Source organism: Perna viridis, chromosome 8 (assembly GCF_037379345.1).
Source record: "Perna viridis isolate PV_CMFRI_1.1 ecotype Kerala chromosome 8, ASM3737934v1, whole genome shotgun sequence".
Lineage (NCBI taxonomy): Eukaryota > Metazoa > Mollusca > Bivalvia > Mytilida > Mytilidae > Perna > Perna viridis.
In genome coordinates this window covers 46615772-46643383 of record NC_142452.1, presented here as the reverse complement: position 1 = coordinate 46643383, position 27612 = coordinate 46615772, and the positions used below count along the sequence as shown (strand labels likewise).

At 34.9% G+C, this 27612-nt stretch overlaps 1 pseudogene across 1 annotated transcript; it reads left to right on the top strand.

Moving 5' to 3' along the window:
* The first annotated feature begins 521 nt into the window (after nt 1-521).
* Nucleotides 522-27612, top strand: LOC148610753 (choline/ethanolamine kinase-like; annotated as a pseudogene). The gene is made up of 10 exons (XR_015914839.1): nt 522-531; nt 3475-3747; nt 10681-10909; nt 14633-14765; nt 15904-16005; nt 17281-17339; nt 19812-19896; nt 24329-24440; nt 25542-25714; nt 27070-27612. The product of XR_015914839.1 is annotated as a choline/ethanolamine kinase-like (transcript).

Here is a 27612-nt window from a genome sequence, read left to right as displayed (position 1 = left end):
GAATGCTTGACGATGCTCTCTGGTCGCTTACGCCTTGTACATGGTTGCATAAATGTAGGTATCAAGGGCATGCCATTTTACATACACCTTTATTGCATTCTTAAAATGAGAAATTGTAATGCTTGATTCCAATTTACTTATTTTTAATATATCTTTTAAAATATCAAATCAGGCAGTAAACTGTACTTTCCATTGCCTAAATAGGTGAAAAAAATGTAACTGGATTCAAATAATTCAACAGCTCTAAAGAAATAAAAACACAACAGGTGGCTTTGGCCTATAGTCTAATAAGGCACCAACCATTTTATTTGGGATGGTAGGGTTTGATTTGCCTTGTTAAGTAATGATTAAAAACAGTTTTTTTTCAATAGATGAGTAAAACATTTCCTTCAAACTATGGATTTAAAAAAACAAAGACCCCAACCCGCCCTCTCCACTAATTAAAATGTTTTTGCCTATGATTGTTCGCCTTTGAAATACTTTTACGTCAAGAACACAAAAAAAGCTGAGGTTGCATAACAATGGCAGATGGTACGTGCGTTTGTTCATAAAACAGAAATTACGGTTACATTTTACAGCATTGCTTGAAAAATGTTTTTAGGTGGAGAGGCGAAGCCGAGGGGGGTAGCATGGATTCGGAACGCCCTTTACAATTAAATTCTTTTTTTTCATTATTCTGCATTAAATCGTAGGAAACGGCCATCATAAATAGGGGAGGGCTTGAAAAAATTTTCGGATCGAAATATTTATTTTCACCATGTTAATGTTTAAAAGGTTTTTTTTCACATAAATCGAATCAAATTATTTATTTTCATATATGTAAAAGAATAATGTTCGGATCAGAGTGATTTAAAAGAATCGAAATTTCTCCCCAAATCATTTTAATGTCAAATTATTGTTTTAAAAAAGGTCTGGGTCAAAACGTAACTATCAAGTCACATTCTGAGTCCGACCTATAACTTGTAGTCCTGCCTTTGCGATCGGTTGCCCTAACTGTAGTGTGGTCATATACATGTACGCTCAAGTTTGAAATCAAACGAGATATTTAGACCAAGTAAAACATATTGTTTGCCTTACTTAAATACTATTTTCAGTGAAAATCAGGCAATGAATCATGATGAGGAAAAATGCACACACTCACGTATGACCTTGATACCTTATTCAAAATATTATCTGAAATGCAGAATTATGGCATTCTTTTTTTAAGTGTCAATTTCATCATCAACGGTAGAAAACTCATTTCTCCACTATCATTCTGGTGTACCTTTGCACTCGCTTTTCTTCATTATTCTCTGACACTTCTAAGGCGAACTGTCAATTTGTCTTTAATCAACGAATCAGTTGGTAAGTACATGTATTATATTGAGTACGAGTAATTGTATGACTGCGGAACAATTGAAATACATGAACAAATCGGCCCAGTTCAGTCTTACGTGTATAATTTCGTTCCTATCATTATGAAGTTTTATTGTCCTTTTTGTTTTCTATATTTCTAGACCCTAAAGGGAGTAATTTTGCAATGAAGATTTGATATGTATAGGAAGTGTCCCAAGATCTGCGAAGCATTATTAACTATGCAGACACATTTAATACTTTGACGCGCTGTAATTTTGTAAATCCAAATAGAAAGATTAATCAAGGGAACCAAAGTTATAGCTTTAATCAAAAGAATGTAATCCAAGGATAAAGACCAGACATGGAAAACAGACCTACACAACAAAGAACATAAAGTAACTAAAATCATACATACATAGTAGCAAAAGCAAATGAGCAACTCGGACTCCACTAAAAACTGGGAGCATGGACCAGGTGTTCCGTTAGGGTAAGCGTCGTCTACCTTTTTAGAAACACCCGCCGAGTTGCTCATAAAAAGTCAAGTCCGGGGTGGACACTCGAGGAAAGGAAAACTATGACACATTGAATAAATTAGTTTTCATGGTGCAGATGGATACATCATAGCGATCCACGAATTCATGATGACGCCCATAAAACTTCTGTAGTGATGACTTCAGTCTTGTAGCAATATAACCCTGTTCCAGAAGCCTATTAGAGTTCTAGCGCGATACAAAAAGTCTGTGTCGTTTCGGTAAGCTCTGGCATAACGAATGAGTTGTGATATGAACACTCCTTACGCAGGTGCTGAAGGGGTGTTGCCACAGATGAAAGGAAAGTCGACAATTCTGAATGAAAAGTCATTACGTTTGTCGTAAAGTTTTGTCAATTTTTCCTTCACCATCGATTTCTAAGTTAAGTTGAAGATATGTGTCTGTAGTATCATTTATCTCAAGTTCTTTGTGGTAGATACAATGTATCAAATCCCCGAAATTTGGATTGTTTAAAGATAATACGTCTTCTATATAGAGGAAAATGAGATTAAAGGATCTAGCCAAACGGTATTATTTCTTTCGGATCAGATCAGCTGTAAAGTCAGCTGCATAAGAGTAAAGGAATAGATCAGCAAGTAAAGGAGCACAATTTGTTCTCATTGGAATGCGGACCGTTTCTTGAAAAACACGTCCATCACACTGGTCAAATATGTTGTCGATTAAAAATTCCACCATTTTATAAACATCTTCCTCTGTATATTTGGAAGAGGATGTGGAATAATTTCTTACAAATGATGAGATATCTCAACGAAGAACTATATATTTGTATCTAGGTGTACCATCTTTTTGGGAAAAACAACGATGTATAATGTTTTTTAAGTCAGGGTTTTAACTGAGTATGGGGAATAAAAGTATACAGTGTTGAAAAATGATATTATATTCAGATAATAGTCTTGACCTGATTGACTCCAAAAGATCTTTCAAATTTATCAGGATCCACATTATATTAATATAACTACGGAAAAGGACACGCTTATACAAATACAGAACTAACAAAAAAAAAACATAAAATGTATGTAAGAAAACAACGACTTTCTTAATATTACATTTTAAGGGGTGCAAACGGCCAGTTGGCAAAAATCTTTAACATATACATGTACATGTAATTTTATTTTCTTTGAGGGAATTTTGTGGTGATTAAATTCATTACACATAATGGTGTAGTATATTTCTGACGTATATATCTGTACAAGCTGATTTGAAATAAATGGATTTTTATTTCAAGAATTTCCCTCAAATGCAAGTAAGTGAACAGCAAATCCCCCGCCTGAAACCTTTAACACAATCTACAATAACTAACCCAAAACAGAAAAATCTGGTTCAAACGATGTCGAGTAGCTAAGGTCTTGACCGAAATTTTCGTCAAATATTTTTCGAAATATTATATTTTTCTTTCTAAAGTTTCCACATCGCTCATCATTAAAAGTTTTACACGGCTACACTTACCCTACCGGTGCACTTGGTCCATGTTCTCGGTAAATTGCTTTTGTTACTTTGTATTTATTATTTTAGTTACTTTTTTATGTTCTTTGTTGTGTGTGTCTGTTTATCATGTCCAGTCTTTTTCCCTGGATAACATTCTTTTGAGTACCGCTAGACCTTGGTTCCCTTGATTACTCTTTAAGATATGGTCCACAAATATTGACCAAGATTATTGATAGAATACAGCGTGTTGTAGATCTGAGAGAGAGAAAAATTGTAGAAATGTGGACGGAGGTAATAAACTGGCAGACCAAAATGAATTGAAGCAATCGACTTCTTTTGAAGAACGCAAAGTGGAAGGCTTAAAAAGGTGTAAACAATTTTTGTACGGTTCGTGGTTGGACATTACTGAAAACGAATTCATCTTCAACGAATTGAGGTAAGTGATTCATCCTTCCGTATGACTGAAATTTATTTATAAATATGTATGATTATCATATGATGTGACGTCAATATAGGAAGACCATCTTGATTATTGTGTTGTTATTAAGCATTAAAACAAAAAAAAATAAGATATGTAAATGACAGGAGTATGTTTAAACTATGTATGGGATGATACCGTGGGCTATTGTATAATTTTTTGTAATATTGCAATATATGGACTGGTTGGTCGGCCCATAAAATCCAAGGGACCTCGATCGGCTACTCTATATCCATAGTTTTTTTTTTTTTTTTTTTTTTTTTTTTTTTTTTGTTTTTTTTTTTTTTTTTTTTTTTTTTTTTGGGGGGGGGGGGGCGACCAACCGGTGCATATGTTAATTACTATACACTACGACACCCAGCATCACAAACTTTTTGCATGGTATAAATAGCAACTATTTGCTTAATTCTATTTTATTACCAGATAAAAAAAAACAGTGATTGAAAGTGTTCTTTTGCTCAATGTAATTAGTTTTTTTAATACATTAAAAACAGGGGATATTGTGCTCTTTGCAAGTTATGCGCAAATACATGCTGTTTTTTATGTATGTACAATTATGAGGCAATACATTTTTGTCATTCTAAGCAAGTGTCTAAATATGTAAGTGATCCCTAAACACCGAGTGTTTAAATTTTCGCCTTTTTTCATTTTCGGAGTTTTACAATACCTAGATAACTTAGATAAAAACGGCTTCAAAGAAAACAGTTATTGAAGTTTCTATAGTTGATAATAATTCAAAGTATTTTATAAGTACAATATTGAAGTAACTGGTACTACTTACTTGTAGTTACTTTGGGGTGCGTCTGGACTCCATTTTCTGTATGTATTTCAGGGACTTGTAAATTGTCACGTCTATCATAGTCAGTGTCTGTAGCTAGAAGACTGGTGCCTAATTAGGGGAAACCAGGGTCATCATTTGGTAGATTTCCCAGATTGACAAGGATTTGGGTCAACCTAAATCTAAGATCACTACACTTCCCTCTGTTTTATTTAAAGGCCCTCCCCCTACTGCCCATGAGAAAAGTATCAAAGCATGTCACGACACTCTTTCAATGAAAAGTATTGCAGACAAGGATAGTAAAACGTAGGAAAAGTGCAATGAGTTAGGACCAATTCTGAAGCAACTAGGTACCAGTCATCAATATGGACTAAACTGTATTGCATTTTTATTGAAAATCCACCTCACCCATTACTGCGAAAATAATATCTCTTGAAAATCCTAATATAATACAACATAAACTAAAAATTAACACTCATAGAACTTCCCACTGTGGGGTTGACACACATGTATTTTACACTACATTTGTACACTTCTATGACAATTCCCTCTCTGGGATACGCAGTTATTCTGCACATACATGAAAATGCTTAATACTAGTTTGCTAGCCTTCCAGGTAACCTATGCCAAGCACTCCCCTCCCTTTTGTTTCGACTATTGAGGAAATGTTGGGGTCAATCAGAATGCAACAAACCAACAAAACAATGCAGTCTATTTACATGATAGGGGTATTTACAATTTCTTGGGGTTTTAAGTGAATGCTGAGATTGCATCCACATTGAATAGGGATCCTTACATCTGCACCCCATTTGCCTATCTAATGGTACAATGGTACGCCAGTGATTATTTTCCGACCACAGTGTTAACTCCAAGGGACGTTTAACCGGTATGGTAAAACCCAATTTCAAAGCTTGGGAACAGTGATAGTCAGTAACTTTATCAGTGTGTTGAAAGTAAGGTGAATAAAGGAGTTTGAACATGCTGATTGGAACAAGTGACACTTGTTTTATTGTTTGCAAAATTGCCAAATTCTTGCCCTTAGAATCAGGAGCTGTTCCCAAACAACACCTTTCTAATGGTTACAGTTCTTGACTTTTGAAGAGTGTTTAAAGCCTCCCCTTCCTGTTTGTGCACCTCAGGTGATATTGAGGGCCCCAGTGTGCTCATCTACTTTGAAGGACTTTAGACCTTTTCCATGGATACCACCCACCCCTGATAAGGTAAACCTGGCGGCATTGTTGGAGGGTCTCCTATATTTCATCATTTGTGATGGGCATAAGGTCCTTAACATGGGACCCTTGTTGGATATGAATGGTGATTGCAACATGTGGTTGCATTTGGGGATCCCCACTGTTTTCATTACACTTGATCGGCATAAGAACCTTTCCGTAGGGCGACTCACTGTTGTGAGTGGGAATACATGGTGGCATTGGGAATCTACTGTGTGTTCGTCACCTTTGATTGACATAAGACCATTTCCATGGGAATGCCTACTGTTGTTTATGGAAATACTTGTTGGCATTGGTGGATCTCCTGTGTGATCATCACCCTTGATGTCAGTGAGTCATTTTTCATTGGACCCTTCCCTATTCAAATTATTCTGAAAATGGATATCTAGTTGCATTGGGGGATCACTTTTGTGTTCGTCTATTTTAGTGGCTTCAAGGCCTTTTGTCCAATTTTCATGATAAGGTTTTGTCTAGAAGTAATTAGGAAATGTCTTCACATGCTGCTGCTTAAACGAAATAGTTTCCTACTTCCTTATTAATGACTTCCACAGCAGTGTCCACTATGCCTGCCACCCCTGTCCCTGGATTTAAACAGGGATTCTTAACGTATTCCCTTACACTACATGTCGGACTGATACAGTCTCAATTTCCCTCTCTGTTTCCTCAATCCCTGATTTTGAACCTCCTCTCTCAAGATTCATAGAATCCTCCGGCTCCAAATTCCACCCAATTTTATTTCACCGGCTTTACTAGGTGAATCTGCCTTGTCCCATACAGTTCCATGCCCCGCTCATGATCCCCTTCGTCATCTATGCATTCCCTTTGTGGGCTTACCAAGACCTCTTTCGAGGTCTGGGGAGTTAGGGGGTCCCCTGTATGCCCCTTATCTTCACCCCTTTTCAACCATTCTCAACTCTTTAACAACATTCTTTGCTGCTGTCTCTCCGTTGAGGCGTATGGTATCATCACTGCTAGACGAATTGTAGGTATTGGTCAACATCCCCAATAAATACTGCCCTAGTTCCTTATCTGACTCACTGTTTCTAACAAATCAGACTAAAACCCCTTCTCTGGATTTGACGTAGCACTGGTTGGGTCCCCATGAAATATTTTTTGTCCCCATTGGGTTCATGTGATAGTGTATAAATACCTGGGCTCGCTGATCTTAAATACCCTGGCATGAGGCTGGTTGAATGGTTGGGTATTTGGTCACCTACGTTTGAACTTGAGTTCAGTGTGCCAACTACTTGAGGAATGAGAGAATGGGTCACTCGCACACTTTCTTTTGACAATGTACTGTCAGATAGAAGGGTTTGGCCTGGCGAGCCTGCATCTGCTCTCCGTGGGACCTCTGGCTGGGTCTTCCCTATCTTATGTTGGGGACTGCCTATATGGGCTCTGGTCCTCCCTGGAGAAACTTGCCTTAGGTGGGGAGTTCCCCAGAGTAAGCTATTCTGCTTGGGGGTTGAGACTCTACCATAGGTTGGATCCTAGGATTCTCTGGAGTGATTTGTCTCCTCTGGTTGCCTAAATCAACCCCGGACTTGGATTGCTTCTTTAGAATAGACCCTTGCGCCCTTAGTGCACTGTCTGACCTAACGTCTTCCTACAGGGGAGACCTTTTTGTTCAAGGGCCAGGTCCGGGCCATGTGAACCGACCCAATCTTGTTTATCGGCCTCTCTGAGAAATTCACATTGGCTTTGGAGAATCAGGTCTTCTACTTGGACATTCCCTCTTAAAATGGCCTTCCTGTTGGCCATGAAAACTCTTTCCCCCGTAGAGCTTGGGAGAGGGCTCCTAGAAACTGGGGCCCTGAATTGGCCAGCTATATTAATGATCAGCCTCTAACTTCTCGATTTTCCCGTCCAGACGTTCAATCTCTTATTTCCAGGGAGCATGATTGCTTTCCCTCCCTCTTCTGCAGTTGCACATACTTTAGGGGTTCTCTCTTCTCTGAGTGGTTGGTGGTTATAATAAAACATACTGTCTGATTAATCTTCAATGGACTCCTTTGGGGCTTGTCGGGCATTGTTGAACTGCACTTGGGTTGGCTTTCTGAATTCCTTGATCTCAAACCGTTTCTTCAACGTCCTAACTAAATCAATACAGGCCATATTGTGGATTCACGCTCCACCAGAAGTGCGTAATACTCGCTGGCCTTCCCTTCCAGGGCCCAGCGCAGCTGATCCATGCACTCCAGTGGGGACCACTCATTTACCTCTGGGTACCGGGAGAATTTTGCATCAAAAGCTAAGGTTGCCAGTTAGACTTCCCATTATTTTCAGACCTTTTTGGATTGTAACACCTTTGCTATTCCCCCTCCCTCTTTCATCTTGCCCCAATCATCTGTACCCATTGGTGCTGAGCTTGTACGATCTGAATACTGTCGTACACTAGTTTTACTTGACGGGGTTTTCTCTCTATAGGCTCTTGCACCCTGGGGCCTACCTCTAACCACATTTCTCCTACCTCCCCTGAAGGGTTCTTCTCTATAGATTTTTCCATCGTAGGGTCAATCTGAACCTCTTCCTGTCTCCCCATTTTCTCAGTGTGTGGATCTGCTCTATGGTTCCACCTTCCTTGGAAAGGGCCCCTCCCGCCTGATGGGGTTTCCATCTCATTATGTTCATAGTTGGACCTTTCCCGGTCATAACTCATACTTCATGCAAATGTATCCTCCCTTGACCTACTCTCCCCCTACAATAACTTTCCATTGATTTGGGCCGGCCTTGCGATGTTGAAGCTAATGGAGTATCATAAGTCAACACTAGTCTCTGTCTATGGTGGGGTTACGTAGGGCCAGGGATGGTATGTGACCACAGGGTTTCATGTGATGCAGGACCAGGGGTAACATAGAACGCCGAGTTATGTTCCCAATATCATCGAGGGATAGCTCACTTAACTCTGGGTATTGGGGCTTTTTTCTGCCCAAGACTTTCAATCAGCATCTAACTTCCCTCTAAACCCTGTGGTGCTCAGGGGTGCATAACCCTGTTGGCCCGGTTTGGGCCTTGTCCTTACCAACTCATCAATTCTTTAACCCGATGACTGGATGCTCTTCTTGAAAAAAAAAATCCGCAATGATCCGAAAATTGGGAAGTAAATGGTCAAAGGCCTAATTTTTTGTTTTTTTGTTTTTTTTATTTTTTTTTTTTTATGTATGTTGGTTTTTTAAGGGAAAACCAGATTTTTACACTGCCCCTCTAGGCTGCCAATTAATTGCTGCAATGTTTCTCTTTTGCTGGTGTGTGTTGTTACAAACACAGATTGAAAGGCTTGATGTGATGACTTCCAGAGTAATTACATATGAAATTATATGTTGGTAATATTATTCCCTTCCTATCTAGCGATTTAATCAATTGTCTAGGTCCTACTGTCCCACAAATCCTGGTCCCTTCCAACAATTTCCCTGGTTAAATCGAAAAAAGAAGAAATATTTACATAAAACAATTAGGATTGATAATATTATTCCCCTTCCAACAATTTCCCTGGTTAAATTGGAAAAAGAAGAAAAATTACTAACAGTGAAAAATATAATATAAAATGTCAGCTGTGCCTATGTTTATCCACCAACTCTATCACATTTGACCGAACCCAAGTCCCTTTCCCTTAAAAAAACATGGACAAGGTGTCAGAACAAGGCTGCCGCTGACCCATGTGGTCAGGCTGCACTTTCCAGAAAATTTTTAGAAAATCTCTGCTTTTCAAGTATTAAATCCTCACAGTTCGTGGAAAGTTGCAGCACCAGTGAAGTAACTGGTACTATTTACTTGTAGTTACTTCGGGGTGCTTATGGGCTCCAGTTTCTGTATTTATTTCAGGGACTTGTAAATTGTCATGTCTGTCTTAGTAAGTGTCTGGAGCTAGAGGATTGGTACCTAATTTGGGGGAAACCACTGTCACCATCTGGGATATTTCCCAGACTGACCTGGATTCTGGTCAACCTAAACCTAATATCACTACAATATAAATGAAAACGTCAAATTGGACCAACTGAATTGAAAGGTGTCTGCAATTGAATTCAAGCTTCTGAATCACATGCAATTCTGCTTCGAATATTTAACATGATGCATCATATATATAACATTAAATGTCATTTCAATATACAACATGATGACATTATGTATTAGAAATGTTCAGCGGATACACCATCCAACCATTCTGGTTCTATATATATCAGTAACCGTGGCAAGTGACTACGTCAGTTTCCTCTTGGACTTAGTATAATTCAAGTAGATAAGGTCACTGTCCTCGTCTGCGGTTTAACCATGACCAATCCAGATAGATGAGGTCACTGTCTTTTTCCGAGGTCAAACCTCGACCGATGACCTACCGACATTGTTTACGTCTACTCTATGTTATAGTACCTTAAAGGTATTATGTCGGTGATAGTTTGATCTAGTAAACATAACCTTTCCGTACTAGACAGAGTCGTCCCTTTTTGTATAGTATTATGATCAGTTCAATGTACCAAATAATTCAGATTTATACGACCCGTAAAAAAATCCCGTCGTATAATGGTATCATGCTGTCGTCGTCGGCTTTTGTAGATGTTTTGGTTACCAGATAATAAATTGAGTATACTTTATGGATCTTTGTGAACAGATACCGCCAGGAACCATTCTATACTAGAAAGTCTGGGACTTATGTGGTCGTACGAAGCAGAACCTTACGAGGCGTATTTTTTTAAATCCACGAAGCGTTGAAGTTTTGAATTATACGATGTGTGATAGCGGACTGACGACCGGATGGATGACATCATTTATTAATGCGTTCACAATAATATATGATAAAAACTTGTGTTCGATTTTTTGCCCCTGTTAATTGAAGAACAAAATTCATTGTCCATGGATACTTCATTTATACATTTTACATTTTCACAGAGGAGGACTGACGAATTTGTTGTATACTTGTGAACTACCACAAAATGTGCCAATACAAACTGACGAACCTAGAAAAGTATTACTGCGAGTTTATGGTGATATTGGCAAAGATCTAAAGGTGTTAGTGAATAACTCAGAGTCTGTTGTTTTCTGTCTACTCTCAGAGAAACGTCTTGGACCAAAATGTTACGGGTTGCATCCTGACATGAGAATAGAGGAGTACATTCCTGTAAGTTTTTATTGTCATGTCACGTGACTTATGTCAATTCACATCATGATCGTTGTACTACTACCAATCTTCAATTGGTGCTGACAAAGGTAAACATCCAAATTTAGTTATGAATCAAAATATACCCTTTTTCAACTTAAAAATGTAGACAGGTTATTTAGACAAAAAAATGGAAGTTGAAATGAAAGATACTGACCCTTAAAATTTGCTAGAACAAAATGGGCATACCATTCATTATTGAAATTCACTGCGCATCCATCCATCTAATGTTATACTTTATGTGTTATCATTCACAGAAAAAAATGCAACATAAGTTTTTCGTGTTTTGGACTAATGAACTAATTCATGAAAGGCGTTTGAAAGGATATATATAAGTTTAATATGTGTTCCTCATACATAAGCCCCTACATATGAAAAGAGCATGGTTTTCGTTTATATGTTATTTGTAATATAACATTTATTTCTATATTGGCCATAAACAAATATTCCGTATGGTTTGAAACATAAAATACAATTGTCTTGTGTACCCCATCTCCATTAGGACTTTTTAATTGAAAATGTACATTGAACATATAGAATTTTCTCAATGAGAAATGATCACGCCTTTTGGAAAAATGAACTATTAACCGAAGGGTGTGATACGGAGTATGTCAGTAAGATTTAACTAGATCGTAGGTCTGCACCGGAGATTGCATAACTTAATTATCTCATTCATAACTTCCGAAAAAACAGTAGTATTTATTTTCCCATAAACCGACAATACTAACCTTTTCAAGTTTTCAGTAGTTTCTAATTAAAACTAGGACTCAAAAACCATTTTATGTTGTAGTACTTTCATTCAGAGATCGAAAAATCACCATGGCAAAAGGGGTTGACCATCTTTTTTTTCAACCGCAATTAAAAGTTTGAAGGTACAGGAAGTTTTGCATTTTTTTTTGTTCAGCACTCACTTGCAATATTCAGTCTTTTTAAAATTTAATAATTTTAATATGCATTTTTAAGGATAAGAAAATAAACTTACTTTTTTCAAAAACTTAAATCCCTTAAAGAGAGAAAACATCATCATTACAACTTTGTCAGTAAACCAATCTGTCGTTTCAAATTTCTACCTCCTTTTATCTATTAGGGTACACGATTGGTCAACCTAATGCAGGGAAACAAATATTACGATTTTACCTATCTCATCTGAATGAACAAATAGGAAAAGTGTTTTTTTTTTTTCACTAAGTACACCCATTTAAGACACAAATAAAAATTTATAGAGCTCTTGTACTTTGGTTTGATCCTTGCCAGTGCATACAAAAATCCCGGTGCACATCATGCAAGACATGTATTTCCCTCCTGAAAAATATCTATGCTCTTCATTCCATACATAATGAAAGCTGAACAAAAGACAACATTTTTTCATCATTGGTTTGATAAAGTGGTGTGTTTCTTATAGAAACATGGCCCCAATACATGAAAAAAACCGTAAAATTTGCTTATTTTTTCACTTTTTGATATTGGCCTAGGGAAATTTTAACTAAAATGCAGTTTTTTTTCTGGTAAAGCAAAAAGTCAGCATTCTAACTACACAATATAATTGTGCTGTGTATGCTAACAAATAAAAGTGCTTTCTTGAATCTTTTAGGAAGGTCTTTTCAAATCGATTGTCAAAATACATAAGGCTGTGGTGCTGCGGCAGGGCACAGTTGTTCAGGCCAACCTCTAAAACATCGTACTTGACACTTAAACTACATTGAAAATTCAGATAATTGCAAGTGCAGCACTGGTAATGAATGTTGCTGATTCACTAATTCATTCAGTGTACTGCAAACTCAATACCAAAATATTCAATATTTTTGGCTATAATGAGTAGGGGTTACATTCGTAACTTGCACTCTTTTTGTTCGTCTGTTCGTTGTACTATGTCAGTTGCTATGAGAGGGAATGATTAGATTTATAGTTAATTGCTTCTGTTGCTTGATGACTTGTACCGTGTCTCCCCTGTCCTGGTTCCTCGTGTGTATGTTTTTTGTTTGTTTGTTTGTTTTGGTTTTTTTTTTGTATTTTTTCTTGCCCTTTCTTTGTACTCTAAAATTTTTGTGCTCTACTTAAAGAAATCGGTCTAAATTAAGTTTGGAAAAAAAGTTGTTTATTTTAAATTTCATCACTTTTTGATACACTTTCTAATCATGTGGTGTATTTGAATAATTCGGTTTAATTATAAATTACAATCATATATTCTTCCTTCTTTTTTATCTTCTTTTTCTGTGTACTTTTTTGTACACTTCAAGTAATGAGGTACATTTGAATAGGTAGGTCGAATGATGCAGTAAAACCTTTAAAACTGAACTGCTTTAGGACTGTAAAAAATGTTTGGCTTTGGCATGAACGTGTTTGGTATTTTTCGGGGTTCACACTTTATTAAACTGACACGAAGGAATTAAAAATAATCGTATTTAGACATGTTTTCTGCTGATTCGGGTTGTGAGTTTTACTGTAATTTGTTTTGTAAACATGACGTTTTTTTATTTGGCAGATCAAGCGTTGCATGTTGGATTCTTGTTCGAATGACCCCTCTAATTAGCACTCTTGAAATATTAGGTTTTCAAACTATATAAAACTTTTTTAATAGCATAGCTTGTAGATACAATTTTAAGTTGAAATATTCCGTCACCTAGAAAGTCAGCGGTAGAAACTATGAACGAAACAAGACACCGCGTATGCAAAGGAAAAATATATTTGTTAAATTGGATGAAAAAGGGTAATTATTTTATGTTACAAATTAATTTATATAGATATTAATGGAAGAATTTCTTGACTTTAATAGTTATTAACTAAATAATAATAGTTTAGCGGAATTTCACTAAAAAAAAAACATACAATGTGGTAGGGTAGTAACAAAATAGGGTTGGTAAGGTAACCTTAAACAGACATTTTTTTCTCGGCCTTATCACTGTCCATATCAGGATATATGTTTTCACTTCGGTACACTACCATTCAATTACATGTATACAAAACATGATGTTTTTGTTGATCAACTGATCTCTTCCTGAACAATGTACGAAATAATTCCCTATCGACTTTAGAATATACGACCGATGACATTTTAGATATAAGCATGAGATGATTTTGTGTATATTTAGTTATGTTGTTTTCCAGGAAAAGTGTCAAAACAAGGTCTTCCGGAAATGAAAACATAAATTATTGAATGGTCGTACAAGAAAACTTCTACTAGAAACTTGATGTTCTATCCATTTTATGAATGACACTACATTTCTCATTTTCTAAACTTCTGTCGATCCTCGACTATCAAGTACTGCATAGAATATTACACTTATAAGCAACAAACATGTAAGGGACAATGCTCTTTTCTACGATGAGCACCTGTTTCTACTGTGATTAAATCAACTGAAAGGAAATTCTCATATTTTTACTCGAAAGTTTAAGATAGTTGCAAATCCCGGGTTAGTAACGAATTGAAGACCTTGTCTTACGGCTAGATATATGTATCTTATATTTTTTTGGGTGACGGAGTAGGGCATCTTCGCCTTTACAATGAAACCGCGATTTTATTAAGGAAATAGCGTAAAAATCATAAAATATTTTCCTACATCATATTCCATGGAACCCTTTAGTACAGGAAATATCTTTTATACAGAAAACAAAACAAATAATAAGAAACCAAAGTTATGTTGATTTCTTTCAATTGGGTTTTCATAAGTGCTTTCTTTATTAAAGGCGAACTGTCTTAGAAGGGAAGATCTTCATAATGCGAAATATCAGCCCAGATAGCGAGAAAGTTAGCTGTCATCCATAACTTGGACATGCCATTATGTAAAGAACCAAGATTTCTCAGGGAATTAATTGAACAGTAAGTGCACTTGCATTCTATGAAAATACCAGTATGACAAACCTGTTGCGTTGTTGAGTGAAGCAATGCATGCTGGGTAGTCTGGGAACGGAAATGGTACCTCATAATATAATGAAAACATCCACAAGGTCGAATATAACATTTAGCGATTAAAGAATCATGTCGAATAACGGCACTTACATGTAACTATATACAGATTCGTTCATCCTGAGGATGATATCCGTTTCTAGTTGCGAACACGCAACAACGCAATGATCATACTAAATGTTTACATGTTTTATAAAACAACAATATATTAAAATGTACCAGTTGAGTAATGCTATTTTGACAAATACTGACAAAATTGTGTATTTCAAAGATTTTCTTGTGCCTGAGGAGGAAATATGAAATAGTGGAATCAAGATAAATTAAGTTCATTATGGAATCAAAAGAATTTTTTCAAATTGTTTCATATCTCGTTTGAATAGGTGACAATTTAGGTACCAGTCCATATAAAATTCAAACATCACTAATGGTAAAGTGATTTTTGGTGTAGACAAATCCACCAAACAAACAATTATTTTTGGGTCTACATATGCTGTATTTTTATATATAAAAACAGCAATACTTCCGGAAGGTATGTAGATATATTCTTTTGAGAAAATCATACCTATATCTCCCACTAAAATAAACCAAGTCAAACAAAATAAAGAAGGTAACAAAATGCCAATGTCATGTACAATGTTTGTTATTTTTATCTAAAAAGCGCAACACCCAAATGAAAAAAAAACTGAGACTGGCTATGTGACCAGTTAATGTTTCTGAACAAGAAACAATACTGAATTCAGTGGGTTCTTGTCATGAATGAATCATCTTCTGTCTGATTTTTTGTAAAAACAACTGCTACTTAAGGAGGTACACATAGGTTAAGGGTCTTAAAAATCGTTTGAACGTTTGTATTCGGCAATTTACATCAATCTCATGTAAGCAACAGAGTAACTTGGATTGATTCCATTCTGTTTCAAATAAAATCTTGATAGACTTTGTGAAATTGAATATAATACAAACGTATCACTGATTTCAAAAGTTATTTCCCTTACTCTAGGTCTTCCTCTTTAATATCAAAGTAGTAAATTACTTAAGTAGTTGTCAATTTCAGTTGGTTGGCAGAAATCATCAAAAATACAACTCCAGGGTGTACTGATCAAGATAAGGTCAGAGTGGCTACCTACCTTCTAAAAGATGAATTACATTGGCTGTTGTAAGTTACACGTCTGAACATTTTTCAATGTGCCTTTTACAAGCATGTGATTAATTTTTATTTATAAATTTAAGTCATGATGGATGAAAAAGTTGATAAAGATGCTTCAGTATGAAATGGAAAACTTACTTTTTGAAATATTCAGTAAAAATTTTTAAAATCAAGTCAATAACACTTTTATTGATTAGAAGCTATAGATATATATATATAGGATTAATCTATGGCTGTAACTTAGTACACGATGTATGGTAGTACGGGACAGTTCATTTAGATGTTATTATGTAGGATAGAGAATTAAATAAATGATGCATGTCACAACAAATCATTATTACAAAAACGTCTCAGAATGTGACGACTCTATTTGCTACACTGCTACATCGGATCAAATTGATACAAGGAAGATATGTAAACGTATCGAAAGGTCTAAAAAATTCAGAATAGAGTCGTCACATTCTGAGACGTTTGTATAATAATAATTGATTTTATTGATATACTACCATAAATCGTGTACTAATTTATAGCCCTAAATTAAGCCTACTAGGAGGAATGAAACGGCCAGCGAAAGCTATATTTTTATATAGCCTAAATGGCCGAGTGGGCTAAGGCTCTGGACTTCGTACAGGCGGTGTTGCCATAGATGTCACAGCGGTACGAGTTCGAGTCCCGCGGAGCGAACGACCAAACATTTGCTTCGCAAATTTGACAGTTCTAACATCGTCCGGAATTTTTCAGACCCTTCTATATATATATATGTGTAAGGTTCGGAAAAATTCCCTACTATGTTAGAAAGAGTATCAAGGGAACCAAGGTTATAGCGGTAATCAAACGAATGTAATCCAGGGACAAAGACTAGACATGGAAAACAGACATACACAACAAAGAACACATAGTAACTATCAAACTCGACTGCGTACCGCTGTCCCACCTATGGCAACACCACCTGCACAAAATGTAGCGCCCTAGACCACTCGGCCAGCTAGGCTATGTGAAATATGGCTTTCGTTTGCCGGGTCATCATTCCCCCTCGTAGGATCAATCTAGGGTTGTAACTCACTACACGATGTACACATGTGCAGGCGGTGCTGCCATAAATGTCGGGGATTTATAATATTGATTTGTTGTGACATGTACCATTAATTTGATCCTCTATCCTACATAATACATGTAACACATAAATGAACTGTGTCGTACTACCATACATTGTATCAATTATATATATACATTGAATATAAATATAGCATAATTTCATTATATGTTTACTTAATTTGGTTACAGGAGAAAGCTTGCTTCATTAAATTCACCTGTGGTCTTTTCCCATAATGACTTGAAAGAAGGTATTGTATTTTGTAAGAAATTATACTACCGGTATTCAATGTATTTGGTTTGAATTTTGTGCCGAAAAAGGTCTTTAAGAGTTACAGTTCTGAAAGTATGTAGTGACTTAAAACAAATCGAAACTTAACAATGAATAGGGAAGCAATAATTATCAATCAATTGATTTCATTATTTACTACTAATTAGATATCAATGCTGATTAATGTGTCAATATTTGATAGTTGGAGGAAGCGCCTATGAAATTTTGGACTATAAAGTTGCATTTTAATAGATACTGAACTTTCCCTACGTCAACATAATCATACAACTAAAATATTGTAATAAATCAATGGATTACATAATCATAGGGTATTTCACAAGCCATAAATCTTATTTACTTTGCGGAAATTCAATTTCATTTTTGTACCTAATTTACAAGTGTCCATCTAATAAGCATGTAAGTGTAATAAGGTGAACCAAGGTTATAGCGGTGATCAAAATATTGTAATCGAGGGACATAGACCAGACAGGGAAAGCAGACATACACAACAAAGAAGACAAAGTAACTAAAATCATACATACAAAGTAACAAAAGCAAATGAGCAACTCGGGCTTAAAACTGGGAGCATGGACCAGGTGCACCGGTAGTTTTCCTTTACCATCGATATAAAACATTAATGAGGCTATATGCACCTTAGTATTCTACATATTTTATAAATGGTACCAATGAACCAATATATCTGGCTTACTTTTGGCATTGCGACTTTTAAATTGGAATATAAAATATTTATTTGTATAGATACTTTTGTATGTAATGTACATTGTTCATGATAAAAAATTCTTGTTAATCGGTTGTAATTTCTTAGAAAATGTCTTGAGGAATTTTTTGAGAATACAACTGAAAAAAAGGTTATTAATTAGGTAATTTTCATGCCTTCATCAAACATACAATAGTTTATTTGTTTTAAGAAGACTCTTCAATCTTCAACTGTAGCCAGAATATTTATGCATCTTTTAAGTGTTTATTTGTTGTTTGACTGGTCTTAAATTACTTTATAGAAATGGGAAAAGGAACAAATATGGTGAACCGCAAAAAAATGAACCAGTGTATAATTAATAAAAATAGTAAACGATTTCTGAGATCACCAAACGTTCTTCAACAAGTGTAAACATACCTCTAAGTAAGCTCTTGGGGGCCCGAAAACAATGTAATTAAATTTACACAGGACCAGAACAATGACAATTCTTCCAATTAAATTTAAAACGCAATATAACGACAAAAAGAAACATTTGTATCTTCATCATGTAATAACATTACCTAAGTAAATTATATATTGTTTAATTATTCTACATTTCAAACTACTTTTTTAATTGAATTAAATATAACTTGATGTATGTTGTCAATATTTTAACCGTTTACACCATTTTTTTTTCATTCCTCCATACGAAAACCCATTCCCCAACCCCTCGAATCCCCTTGGTCCACTATTGGATGAGCCTCATAACTTATTAATTATTTATTTTATTAATTTGTAGACCTTGTCACATTTTCATATTAAATAATTGAAAATATAGAAATACAGTTCGTGATGAACAATGCTAACGATCGTTTGTTATTATTATTGTGTGTGTGTGTGTGTGTGTGTGTGACATTCTCTATCGATTAGTGCTTAACATGTGTTTCATGTACAGTCATGACTTCTGTTCCATGATTAATGTAATTCTATCAGGTGATAAGGGCTTAGTTGTGATTGCCATGTCGTTCATACAGTGTTAAGGCCAACCCAATGTGTTCAGTTTCAGCGTTTGTAAGATCAAGCAAAATGGGGGAAAATCAGAAACATGTATGTTAAAACCACACCGATCTGACAAGATAATTTTACTCAATGGTGTTTTCTTTATTTGACCACTACTTGGTTTCTGCTTCTTCGGATTTGCTAAAAAAATTTCAGAAGAATATAGAGAAATTCGTGTTTTGACATAGTTCTCTGCCCTTGAAATATTTATTTTCAGTGTATTTCAATAGAAATAGAAAATAGAAATATGAATCACACTTTGCATGATACTTAACTGGAGTGGTACTTAACTAATTAAATAGGTGGTTTTTAAAACAAAGGTGATAGTGTCTGACTCGAAAAACAAATACGCATAAAGAAGAAAAAGTTGTTTTTTTTCATTAAGAAAAGTGACCAAATTTAATCAATCCACAATTCATGAGTGCAACTTACCTGACCCCTTTAGAAGAAATCATATACTCTGTGTGTTTGTTTTGTTTTGTCTTCTTTTCATATAGCATGGTGAAATTTCAACTGTATCCAAATTCATGAATTTTATATGACTTTCACGAACATTTCGCTATCAATTTAAATCATTATTTACGTTTTATAAACAAATCCATCATCTTAAACTATGATAATAATTAATGTTCTTTTGTGCACTACAATCTATAAGCTGATTGAAATACACGAAGTTTATTTACTTGTTTTTTTCAGGTAACCTTCTGTATTTTAGAGGCTGTCCCGACCAAGAACGACAATTGACTGTGATAGACCTGGAGTACTGTAGCTATAATTATAGGTAGGAAATAGCCTGTTTATGAAGTGCAGTATTTTACCAATTTTTTTACATTTATAAGTCAAACTTGTCTTTGCCGCCATCTTTAATATCTCTTGTTATACCAAAAATAAAACATACCAGTATCCAGGGTACTTTATGTAGATTTTCTGTATATAAAGACCGCATGCCAGTATTCATCCCCACCATGTCAGGACTCCTGTGAGGATGACATTTATTACGCGATCATGATTTTACTTTCCCTTTGAAGGTCATTTAATACAGGTTTGACTGTAGTTATCTGAATACGTTGCCTTATAGATAAAATGTGAAATTTTCAATCAAACAGTTTATGTCGTCTTTTCTCTGTCAGTATCAAATTTGCGGTTGTGACAGAGTTTAAACATTAAGGTGTGTTTAATTAATCATAATAAAGCGAATTTAATAAAATGTATACAAAAAATTATTGACCTTTTGGAAATTTGTAGATCTTCGAAGACTGGACCAAAAATAACTATTTACGAGAGTAATCAAAGACTTAAGTTCCATTATTTGTACGAATCATGCAATAGGGGCACATAATTTTCTCAATTTTTTTTTTGCCTCATATATATTCATTACATCTTGAAAACAGCAGAAAAACGTAAATCTTTTTGACTGTTTCTCTAGGGGAAAAGTGCGGGAAAAATTTTAATTTGTCCATAGTTTATGTCAACTACATTTTACCTTTCAATATCTTAAAGAAGACAAACTTTACAAACACTTTGATTGTTATTTCTGGAGGTTTATATGAGGTATAAATACTTGGATAATGTAATGAAATCTCAACAATTTTCTTCTTGTGCAACCCTTATACACATTTTGCCTGATTCCTAGACAGGGAAGTACTTAAGTCGTATTAGACTGACAAGAAATTTGGCTATCCTTGTATATAAACATTGTCTATAAATTAACAAGAAATGGGCACTTTCTTTATCTACAGTGTGGGGTATATGCTCTAGTTGTACTTCCTTATCTACAGTGTCGGGTATATGCTCTAGTTGTACTTCCTTATCTGCAGTGTCGGGTTTATGCTCTAGTTGTACTTCCTTATCTGCAGTGTCGGGTATATGCTCTAGTTGTATTTCCTTATCTACAGTGTCGGGTATATGCTCTAGTTGTATTTCCTTATCTGCAGTGTCGGGTATATGCTCTAGTTGTACTTCCTTATCTGCAGTGTCGGGTATATGCTCTAGTTGTATTTCCTTATCTGCAGTGTCGGGTATATGCTCTAGTTGTACTTCCTTATCTACAGTGTCGGGTATATGCTCTAGTTGTATTTCCTTATCTACAGTGTCGGGTATATGCTCTAGTTGTACTTCCTTATCTACAGTGTCGGGTATATGTTCTAGTTGTACTTCCTTATCTACAGTGTCGGGTATATGCTCTAGTTGTATTTCCTTTTCTACAGTGTCGGGTATATGCTCTAGTTGTACTTCTAAATTTCGATAGTGTTTAAGTTGATCACTGTGTTTTGTATGTTATTTCTATTTCGCTCACTTAATTGTTGGGTATTGCTGCTTTTCTGCATATTCATTTAAGCGACGTGTGTTTACTTAAAACGAGACTTAATTATTAACTTTAAACCCCGAAAACAGTATTAGATTTTAGAATTAAGAAGTAAACAAATTTTGACCGACTTTTGTATGTATTCATAGCAACTGAGATGTTTGCCTTTTATTTTTTGCGGTATTGTAAATCTTTGGATTCTATTTATGTGTTATGTTATTTAATCCTATAAAAAATGTAAAGAATTCGAGGCCATTTATTCATAAAAATGTTTATAACAAATATACTTCATTTCAATCCGTTTTGACCCATTTAGCTTTAATGTTTGTGCGTCTTCACAATTATATAATGTAAAACAATTGTTCCTTTAAGCGCAATAAAGTATTTTGTAATCATCTTTAAGAGATATCCTTTATAATTTGTTAATAATCAGATACTATTAAATAGTTCTGTTAGTTCTAGCTATTCTAAAATTTTCAGGGGATGCATTAGCTTACATATAATTACCACTGTCCTTGACGCATCGTTCTAAATTCATTTGTTTGGTTTTTTTTTTTATGAATAATGAGTATATACTTTCTGAATGTAGATATGCAATTGTTTATAGTGTAGACTTGTCACTAGTCTCTCTGTATTACTATTTTACAAGATGTATTTATTTTCACTATCCATCTGATGTACAGAGGTATTTATACTGCAGTTTTATGGAGAATGAATATTTGATAGTAATAATATTTATGTAAAAGGACACATGTACTTGTAGCTAGTATAAGTGTTGGATTTGGATATCTTTTTTTTTTTGTTACCCTAAAAAGTTTTTATTTTACAAAATGAAAGAGTAATCAAAAGAATGTAATCCAGGGACAAAGGGGTATGATTGCAAAACACTACACTTTCAGTCATGAAGCCTCACAACTTTGTGGGTACAGAGCGTTGTTGACTGGTGTTGCGCATACAACAAAAAGCTCATGAAATCATTTAAAGCTAAAGTTTATAATATTTTTACAAACTATGTAGTTCAAAAAATTTTAATGTTATTTTTTTTTATCATCATTTTAATGCAATGACAACATCAAAGTATCGGAAACCTTTCAAGCCAATATAACAATAGCATGAATGTGATGAATTTATTTAACAAAAATCCAAGACGGGAAAGGAGTCATGGCCATCGCCACTATACGTCACCTAAGTTACATGATGTCTCCACAGATGGTCTCCTTCCTTTCATACAAAAACCTCTTGGACTTCATCACATTAGAACCAAACTTTATTCTATACCTCTCACTCTACTACACTCCCTTTACAAAACAAGTCTTGATACTCTTGTTTCTGACCCCACCTCATCATTATACAGACTTGTTGCCATCATTTTGGATATTGGTTTCCACAGACTCTTTAAACCAGTTTGTGTGAAAAGTCAAGATGACGAAAAACGATCATTTCTTCCACTACCGTTTGTCAACAAAGCTATAGATGCAATTAATTTAGCTAACATCCTCCATCACAAAAACGTTACCAACAAAATTCCCCCGTATTTCAAAAACAAATCCATACCAATTATTTCATATTCCTATACTTCACCCATTGCATCCAAAATTTTCAATTATAAACGGCTATTGCAGAACCTCGAGATTGAGGACTTCAAGGCTAAACCACCTGACTATTCTTGCAAAACCTCTCCATTCAAGTATGGTCCTTCTGGTCACGTCGTTACGGGAGATTTAACCATTATCGAAAACGAATCTCTACGTAATATCCTTTCTAAAGGTCCCAAGTACCGTGAACCACGCTCCATAAATTGGAATTATAACTTTAAAGTTCTTATGGATGCCGTCGAGGACTATGCAAGAAAATGGATAGAACGAGAACAAGAAGACATGATTTTCTGTCAGAGTGGTTAAAGACCGTGAGGTCTTTAATTTTGAAACGAATGAAAGTTTTAAGTACGTCAATGAGTGCCAAGGCTACATCAGTTTTCAAAGACCCCGATTTAGCACAACCATTGTCTACTAGTTGCTCATTTACTTTTGTTACTTTGCATGTATGATTTTAGTTACTTTATGTTCTTTGTTGTGTATGTCTGTTTTCCATGTCTGGTCTTTGTCCCTGGATTACATTCTTTTTATCACCGCTGTAACCTTGGTTCCCTTGATTACTCTTTATTAGTAACCTTAATTGCAGATTTCAGGGTGGCTTTCAAATTTGCATTTTGTCAATTTCCGAACCAAGTCTTTTGAAGTCTTTTTTTGTTACCAAAATCCTGACCCCACAATCTTCAACACTGACACTTTTGATAACATATTTTTTCCTTGCGTTGGACCTCAGATTTGAAATTTGAAAAAGTCTTGGACATATTACAAGTGTACTCTGGAAAACCAGTTGAACCACCGAGATTGCTGAATGCTTAAATGGACTCTGTGTTAATGTTATTACTATACTAATGTTTATGATTTATGAACCAGATAAATAAATATGTGCATTTGGAACGAAACAAGGAAGTTCTAATTTTAGTATAGCTTCTTGGAACTAGATAGATCTAGTTCTTTTAAATATTAAATTAGACCACTTGGTTAGTTGGTCAAGCGGAAGAAACCATAGTCTACAATAGATTATAGAAAGTTTATTTATAGGCTGTGTATTCATTCCCTTATAGTTATAGATTTATATGTACTTTTCGTGCACCACAAAAATAAAATACTACAGATTCTTTTATAGCATTGGATACAATATTCCTAAAGGCTTTGCTTCGCAACTGGGAAAAGTATTCATGCAGGTTTTTTTGCACATTTTTTCAAGCATTGCAGCACGGAAGGCAGTGCAATACTCCTGTAAATTTATTGCGGAAATGGAAACAGAATGTCCAAAAATTACAAAATACTGATCTTTCAATTATTTATTATGTTTTCAGGGGATTTGATTTTGCTAATCATTTTTGCGAATGGTGTTTTGATTATCAAAGTATTCAGAAAAAGCCTTATTATTCATATCATGAGGAAAGTTACCCTAAGAAATCTCAGCAAGTAAGTATTGGACAATGTGTTTGGTTCTTACTAGTAGACGTCCTGAAAATGGTTGGCATTCTAACATTCCTCCGGTCTGACAAATATAAACTGATTTTGGGGCGTTAAATATGCGAAAAAGCAAAACATATACAGTAAATTCTTATGTATTATTCGTTTTACTGGAAATTTGTAAACAAATGATTTTTGCGATAAATAAGGTATTTTGTGTAACTATTAACTAAATAAAGTTTATTTGTTGGGCAAAATTATATCTCTTGCCAGACCTTGTACAAACTGACGGATAAATTTTATTTTTGATATCATAAATGGGTATTCCAGTACTCCCGTCTCTTTCTCTGTGGCTTCAATATTTGTCTTGTGTTTCTTGAAGGTGAGACCAATAAATGTGACGTTATTATGAAAATAGATTTTAAGAACAGTAGGGAGCGACCAATTGATTTGTTTCTTGTCCTAAGTAGCCAGTGATAGGTAGATTTATCTGCCTGTGAAGTATCATATGTTACGTGACTAAAATTAGTTAACGGGTCCGATTGAAAGTATTCGACATTTCTTATTTATAGCTATATCATTTTATTGTAATAGAAATGACCGAGGAGTTCCGATAGTAAATGCGCAAATTTATACTCACTAGTGTATATATGGCAATGTCACACTTATTTATCTCCTTTGAAAGTAACCTCAAACACATTTAAGAAACCCAAAGATTAAATAGACAGAAGACTTTTTTGCTAAATTGTATATGCAAGAAGATATCAAATTTAAGAAAAATAATTCTTAATATATTGATCTTCATGCAGAAAAAAATACTTTATCATTTACTTTGCTTTAACTTTTATTATATTGTAGACCTGAGACATATCTAACAGCCGAAATTTTATTGTTTTGCTAGGAAATAATCTTAATGTCGACAATTTTACTTTTAAACCCTGCATTAGTGTATTTTCTGTTTTAAATAAAAGTGCTTTTGTTTTTGTTTTGTTTTTTTTTTGCTTTGATACTTTCTGCCAGAACTAAAGCAAACGTTTGGTCGTACTGCGAAACTTATCGTTATGTACGGTAAATGTTTAGCCTTATTTTTTACTGTAGTATTTATTGCAGTTTCATTTCTTCCGAGAATATCTCACAGCTCAAAACAAAACCGGCAATAACGAAGAGTTAAAACTTATGTTAGAAAGTATGTACAGGGAGACAAACACGTGTGCTTTGGCTTCTCATCTGATGTGGGGAGTGTGGTCTCATCCTATAAATCGGACATTGCATTCGATTACATGGTAAGTTAGCAAGATTGACATGGTATATGAATATTACAAATTTTGGTATGCTGTACTCGTTTTTACCTCATCTGGCCAAAAAGCCGTGTGAATTATTCACTATATGTCCGTAGTCCATCGTCGTCGTCGTCCGTAAAGTTTTTTAAACATCTCCTCTGAAACTACTCAATAGATTGTAACCAAACTTTGCAAGAGTGTTCCTTGTGGTAATTTAACAATCCTTGTGTGGGAAATTTTGTTCTGGCAAAAACATGGCCGCCGTTACTAAAATAGACTATATTGTTCAAATTGTAAAATTACGCAAATAACTTAAAAACAGTTGGGTTTAGCTAAAATCTGGATTATGTTCTTTTTTATTACATTTCGAATCCTGGTTCCCTTGATTTTCTTTTATTTCTCATATCTAGTTTTACCATTCTACAATCTTCTTTATTTTCACATGATTTAATCTACATGAACGTTCTTATTGTAATCCTTTATGATATGTATGGTCAGTGGTCGTCGTAGTATCCTTTCTATCAAAATTATCTGGACCAGGAATGCCATTTCAGATATGGTCATTTTAGTTAAAAGAAGTTACATCAAAGGGAATCTTCAAGAATACTTATGTAGTTTATGATGTAGGGGAAATTGATAATGAATTAAACTACTTACTTACTGTTCTATACAGAAAATGACATTGGGAGGCAGCAACAAGGATTGCCTTCTTGCTTTGTCTGGAACATTCCCTTTTCATATATTAGGGTTGTTAGTGCCTAGTTTAACATCTTTCGTGGAGGGTTGGGTCCATCCCATTGACAATTGAAAATGCTTTCTAGTTCTATCTATCCAAATATTTGTATATGGTATTACTGCCATACCATTTTGGTCCATAGCGTGGGAAAGAATGATGAGTGCTAAGGCGTATCCACAAACCGGTTGGTCCAGACACTGCCTCTGTTGCCTTTGCTACTTCAAGATCACCGATGAATTATTGTATTGAAATATGAACCTACTGTGGTTGAAAAGGCGGACTGAGTGCGTACCTTCAAAGTTGTGACAGACCCTTCCTAAACTTTTGATTTCTTGACTTTTGACATTTTAATTTTGTTCTATTGGCAGTGATGTAATTCTGATATGCTGTTAGGAAGTGATTCTATTGAACACAGCGTGAATTATAGGAATTTTTGCTGATAAAACAATATAGCGATACGTTATCAACAAAGGTCAAAGTTATTCAAGTACAAATGGCTCCGTTCTTCTTAGACAAAGCCTATAAGTAACCATATTTTTATTATTGGATCAGAACAATACCAAAGGATGAGTAGTTCCGATCGAAAACCAATAACTCATATATTTGTTTCCGTTTGTTTTAGGACTATGCAATGTGTCGTTTTGGTGCTTACTTCAAGCTCAAGAAAATGTTGTTTCCGAACGAGTTTTGTGGGTGTCTGGAGGAAGCATTATCGCATTTAAAAAAAAGAAGATTCTGACTGATCGTCTAATTTGATGATGACGTGACAGCTGGTAGAAGTGAAAGGTTATGTCAAAGAATTTAAATATCCAAAATCAGATGACCATGTAGTATGTCATAAACTGAAATAAGATATCATATGCATATGATTATTGTAGCGGAGATAAGAATTTAAGAAGGTTTTATTCAATTTGAAAAAGGATGTAGCAGACTTCAGGACAGAAATGTATAAATCTTTATTTTTGTGATACTATTCTGATTTTTTAAAACTTTTTGAGTTGCACATTTTCTTAAGAGTAAATTAAGGCTATTTTGTTTGATTAGCAATGTGTTTTTCTGTCAAATGTACACATGACTTATAACTTAAAGAAAACGCCTTCAATTTTAGTGTTGAAAACTGATTTAAAATTGGATTTCTAAGGAGATCAAAGACTTGATTTGGATC